Here is a 6,704-nt window from a genome sequence, read left to right as displayed (position 1 = left end):
TGCAAAAATGGTTGACAAAAGCACATCCACATGATCAAGAAGTTGGTGGGAACTAAACAAAACTGGCGCTATTAAAGCCCCAAGCATATTTAGTCAGTAAATGTAATCCTCCTAAATGTCATTTGTTTTAATGATTCCCATTGGTGTGGATTTTAACAGACAACCTGTCCAAGGTTGATCATCTGACTTTAAATGTGCAGAGAAAATGCAGAGTTGATTTACACAAACCAGAAAACTGTATCAAGGCCTGAGCTCATTGTGATCAAATGACAATTTTGTTCCTCTAACACTGCCTAAAAGGGTTACAGAGTAAGACTCCGTGAGTTGGTGTCAGCTCTGTGTGTGCAACCACCAACCTTGCTTAACTCCTCCAAGCCTCAGTTCCCTCATCTGTGAAATTAGAATAATAAGAGCAACTATTTCAATGACTGTTATAAAAATTAGATGAGTAAACATATGTAAAGTGCTCAAACCAGCACCAATCTCAAAGTAAACACCATGTAAGTGTCCAATAGCATAATCTTTATAGGGGATGTTAGCTCTCTTTCAAACTGACTGATTAGATTCATTCTATTAACTCTTAGTTATGGGATAATGTATTTTAAGACGAAAGGTTTCATTAAGTTCCTTTTTCTTAATAATTATTTTATTTGTTTATAAAAATAGATAAAAATGACAGGAAGGGAGGCAAGGTATTGAGCCATAACAACAGTTCTCAGAAGTGTCCAGATATGATCATCACCCTTAAGCCATCAAAACAACATTCACACACACCATCCCATTTGTCATATTCCCCAAGTGAGTTATAAGGACCTGAATCTCTTCACATAAAAGACTTAGATTTATGTTGGTCCTACAAGGGCAAACACACTTTAACTGAATCTCAGAACATTTTTTAATTTCAATGAAATGGGTTCCTGAATGAGAGAGCTTTGAAAAGCTGTGCTTTGGTACTTTTTGTTGTTGTTGTTGTTGTTTGTTTGGGACAGAGTCTCGCCCTGTCACCCAGGCTGGAGTGCAGTGGCGTAATCTCGGCTCACTGCAACCTCTGCCTCCTGGGTTCAAGCAATTCTCCTGCCTCAGCCTCCTGAGTAGCTGGGATTACAGGCACGCACCACCACACTCAGCTAATTTTTTGTTATCTTTAGCAGAGACCAGGTTTCAGGATTCACTATGTTAGCCAGGCTGATCTCAAACTCCTGACCTCATGATCTGCCCGCCTCAGCCTACCAAAGTGCTGGGATTACAGGCGTGAGCCAACGCGCCCAGCCATGCTTTGGTACTTTTTAGCAAAGTTCGAAACAATAAATGAAGGTGTCGTATCAGAGCTTCCTTCCTCTGGTGCAGCAGAGACTCCCGGAGGCATTTTTTCAAAATAACAGGGACCACATAAGCAGAATATTCTCTCCGAAGTGGTAGAGATTAGTCCCTGAAATGATGGCTCACTGGGGAAAAGCCTTCAGCCAAACTTTCTCCCCCACAAACACACACCCCAGGGACACACCCTTATAATATTTCCAGCTGAACAGAGGTTGCCACAAGATATATGATCTTTCAGTAAAAAATTTTCTTATCAACAAATACCTCCCCCAAAGTCTAATGGCTATGAAGCAGAGGTGCTACTTTACCTCCTAAGAAGTTGGAAACTCCTTTTCCAAACATGGAAAATATTCAAGCAAAAGTTTCCATGGTTATTCATAACATCAGAAAGTAAAACCATGAAATATTAGGGGTTCTTGCCTAAGGCAGTCTCGATTTCTTTTTTTCTAACATGAGAATTATTATTTTAGAGTATTTCTCATGTTAGTTGCATGATCATTAAGTAATTACTCAGAATCTAGCCTTAGAGGAAAAATTCATCTAAATAGGTATTCCCTAAAGATTTGAAATCAGCATAGGTAAAGGTCAATAACAGAACTCTATTTAGATGAAACAAATATCAGAGTATTGGCAGGTTACAAAGAGAATATTTGAATCACAATTTTATAATTACTGGGGTGATGTTGCTCTTCCCTCACAGTAGGACTATTTGCCACAAAAGTGCAGGATATGGCAATAGATATGCCTATTAGGTCAGGTCAGTGGTCATTTCATTATATCCCCTTTAACTAAATTCCACATGCCTCATGAGTCTGAGCCATCCCAGGATAAATCTGCAGTGCCCGTCTGCTCACCAACCCTTCCACAATTCCTCCTAGTTGTCTCTCATTTGGCAGTTCCACTAGTCCTATTACCACCATTTCCTGATTCCCTGGCTCCCATTTTGCTTCCATCTGTTGGGTCTGATTCTCCATTAAAGCCCTTGGATTGATGCCCAAGTAACCAACCTTTGACAACATTCCAGGACACCACTTCATTCTTCCGTGCTCTAGTTTCCCATACAGTGCATTCACCCATATAGCACCCGTCCGGATTTAGCCTGACACAAACTGGACCTTCTGACCAGGAGAGTGGGAGGGAAGTTTCAAAAAAAATTGCAATTTCAGCAGGCTGGATACAAAATAGTGCCTACGAGATAGACTCATCTCCAACTAGATTTAAAGCAGATTGTCTGTGACCACAAGGTCTCAAAGAGATGGTGAATTTCAAGCGGCAGTCTACAAGTGATAGGTAGTATCAGTCCTTGTACACAGGGTCCTAAGCAATTTTGTGGGGGTCGCTGGCAAGACTTTTGTCCTTTGAAGAGGGAACTGCCTGGAAAAACACTATGCCTCAGTCCCAGGTTGGAGGAAAATAAGAGACAAGGTGATTACAGTAACTGTAACTGGGGTAGTGGGATTGAGGCTTTAATCCCAGTTGTAAGAACTGGGGCACACAGGTCCACAGTTGTGGTGATGATGGTGTCCCATATCAGAGCACCTGGCTCACATAACCAGCTTAGGACAGCCAGAAGCTCTACCCTTAATACCACTCCCAGACCCCTCTTGAGGGGCCTGGGAATATAAGTTTTTTGATGATTAAGTAGACTTCGGTGCTAGAACATGTCAGTGACCTCAATCCGTTATTACATTCAGGAAAACACAATCCAGTTGCAGTGGAGGTTACAGTAGAGACAGGATGAGCTGTTCCCAAGTCTGGCTATGCAAAGATCTTTCCCTTCAGCCCCATCCTGTTTCCTCCCACTCCTGATTCTGGTGCTAAAATCTCAAGTAGAGAAAGATTTACTCAGAGCTGCCATCAAACTCCCACCCAAGCGTAGGTTGCCAGTAGGCAGATAGGCTTAGCACTTATGCAGTTCCCATGAAAAGAGAAGCTTCTGTCTGTTTTATTGTTTAGTTTAGTCAGACAGATAGAAATCTCAGATGATGCTGATATGAGTAATGAAGTAATGTATAAACTGTTTGCCAGCAAACTGTTCCTCCTGTAATCTGCCATGTTACATCTATAGGAATGCTCTAAGCAAGTTTTATTATCAGCACACAAATAATAAGTGCAAAGGGGAAAATTAATCATCTTATATTATCTTTTTAAATTGGTTTTAAGTAAGGGTTTTTAATTCCCCATGAGGGTGACTGGCATTTCCTGTTTTGCCTGGGGCCTTCCTGGTTTGATTAGCTATGTCCCAGGAAAACCCTCAGTCCCCTGCAAGCCAAGATGGCTGATCGTCCCATCTGGAATTGTGAAACTTGGATTGGAGTTCACGACATCATAGATTAACCATGTGGTTTGGGGCATATCAGTTGACATATCCTATCTTCAGATTTAATCTAGGATAATATTAGGACCTACACAAAGCATTCTCTTGATCTTTTTATTGTACCAGAACTTCTCAACCAAGGAAGAGGAGTCAACACCAAACCAAACAAACCCTGAGTAGTGCCAAAATTTGCCCTCTCCCTTCTGTCCTTTATTAAGAACAGGGAAAAGGTTGAAAAACAGGGGCCAACAACAGTTGAGGAGCTTTAAATAGTTCAGTATTGGCTAGGGAATTTATTCATCTTTAGTAAGAATTTAACATGTTTCAAATAATAGCTATTTATTTATTTACAAATATATTTGCCCATTTGCAGCAAGGCATTTCTCCTACTCCAGCCCCCTCTGGCATTACTGTCTCACCTAAGGGAAGTAAAAAGGCTAAGAAACACAGTCACCGCCCAGGAACTCAGGCCCACCAAAAACTGAAATTTAATCATCAGATTATAGAATATGTTCCCTCTCTCATACCTTACTACCACTGCAATAGGCCTCCAGTATAATAACAGTAGATTAAAACTGAAACAACTGCAAGATTCAGATTTTCCCTCAGAAGAGGTACTTAGGGAAGCCCAAAGTCAACAAAACAAACAAAAATAAGAATAATAAAGGAATATAAAGCCTCTGGCACCTACAACTGTAACAGACATTAAACTTGGCACAAGTTCTGGCCAGATTTACATAACCTCAAAGTTAAAGTGTAGTATTTACCTCAGCTCCTACCACTCAATATATTATATCTATCTTCAACAAAATAATACAAAGCATTCTAGGAAAAAACACAGTCTGAATAGACAAAGCAAGCATCAGAACCAGACTCAGATATAACATAGATTTTGGAATTACCAGATAGGGAATTTAAAATAACTATGATTTAATGTTAAGGGCTCCAATGGCAAAATTAAACAACGTGCAAGAACAGGTGGGCACATCATGCCTGTTGTTAACAATACTGTATTGTACATTAAAATTAGCAGTTAACAATACTGTATTGTACATTAAAAATTTTGATTAACGTTTTTAAGTAAAAATGGACAATGTAAGTAAAAAGATGAAAATTCTAGAAAGGAACCAAAAGAAAATGCTAGAATCTTTAAAAATTACGACAGAAATGAAGAATGTTTTTGATGGGCTTATCAGGAGACTAACCACAGCCAAGAAGAGCATCAATAAGCTTGAAGACATGATAATAGAAACTTCCCAAACCAAAAAGCAAAGGTAAAACAGAACAAAATTAAAAAGAATGAAGAATCCATAACAGAATATCCAAAAACTGTGGAAGATCTCAAAAGGTGTAGCAAATGGATTGGAATACCAGAAGAAGAAAGAAGAGAGCAAATGAAATGTGTAAAGTAATGTCTGAGAACTTTCCAAAATTAGTGATAGACACCAAACCACAGATCTAGGAAGCTCAAAAAACACCAACCAGTATAAATACTAAAGCAACAAACAAAACTTCAGTATAACTAGATATATCATATTCAAACTTCAGAAAACCAAAGACAAAGAGAAAATCTTGAAAGAACCTAGAAAAGAGGACAAATACCTTACCCATAGAAGAATAAGAATTACATTGGAATTCTAGTCAGAAACCACGCATACCCCTGCACACCTATTACAATGGCTAAAATCCTAAAAGAAATGACAATACAGATTACTGTCAAGGATGCAGAGCAACAGGAACTCTCACTCTTTTCTGGTGGTAATAAAAAATAGTGCATCCGTTTTGGAAGACAGTGTGTCAGTTTCCTACAAAGCTAAATGTAATCTTACTATAATATCTGGCGATCACACTCCTAGATATTTAGGATGTATGTAAATATTTATAGCAGCTTAAGTCATTTTAAAAATCTATAGAAAATATTTTTAAAAAGTGATTGCCAGACTATAAGGGGGAGGAACAGGGGAGGAGCATGAGGTAGGAAGAATTAAATAAGTGAGGTAGAGTGGAATTTTTACACCATAAAACTATTTTGTTTCATGCTATAATGATGGACACATGACACCATGCATTTGTGGAAACTCATAGAACTTTACAACACAAAGAGTGAACATGAATGTATGTAAATTTTTAAAAATTGTTTAGGAGGTTGGGGGATTACAGGATGAAATACAGAACATGACAAGACAATCTAACTGTATTGCAAATGGATGAAACAACCTCACTGAAGGAAAAGGTGGGGGTGAGTTATTGATCAAAGAAACTTTGAAAATGAGTGGAGTCTGTAAGACTAATGGGAAAAGAAACTATGCTGAAGTACAGTACTCTAATACATTTGTTTCACAGAGGAGTATTGGTTAACAATTCTAATACTGCTATATATGCATAATGGCACTGAACAATTAAGTAAGTGGCTATAAGGTGGGGGGCGACCCAGTTTTCTCACTGTTGGGGTGGGAGTTTGGAAGTAAGCAAGAATACTTTTCGAAGTGGAAGAACAGAAACTGATAAATGTAATAAACAAAAAATGAACTAAAAATAAATTTTAAAAACAAACAAAAAATAATAAAAAGAAGAGGCTAGAATGGTTTATGTGATAGTGGATTACAGTTGAAGATATCAGTACTCACGGTAGCTTTACAGAGATCAGATGGTTACATAAGCATTTATAGATATATATATATATGAGTTCGTATATACACATATATCCTTGTTCTGTCTGCTGAGAAGGCTTAGAAGCAATGATATCCAGTGGCAAAAAACACACCTATCATTGTGATTTGGGTTTTTAATACTATTCTAACAAAAGGAACAGTGTTCCTTAGAGAAATGGTTGATTCTAGAACTGGGGCAGGAAATATACAACATGAGCCTGGAGTACATTATTGTGTCAAAAAGTAAGAAAGTGTGAAGAACACACACACACACAATGATGGGAGTATGTCAAAGGGACACAAGAGTCAACTGAAAGTGCTCCCAGTGGCCAAAGGTGAAAAAATTTGAGCAACAAAACAAGTAGAGTAGTATTGGATTATAACCTGAAGTATAAAGTAAATATCCATGAGTTCAA

This window comes from Pan paniscus, chromosome 1 (assembly GCF_029289425.2).
Source record: "Pan paniscus chromosome 1, NHGRI_mPanPan1-v2.0_pri, whole genome shotgun sequence".
Classification (NCBI taxonomy): domain Eukaryota; kingdom Metazoa; phylum Chordata; class Mammalia; order Primates; family Hominidae; genus Pan; species Pan paniscus.
The sequence above is the reverse complement of the archived record's forward strand: the minus strand, read 5'-3'. Positions refer to the sequence as shown.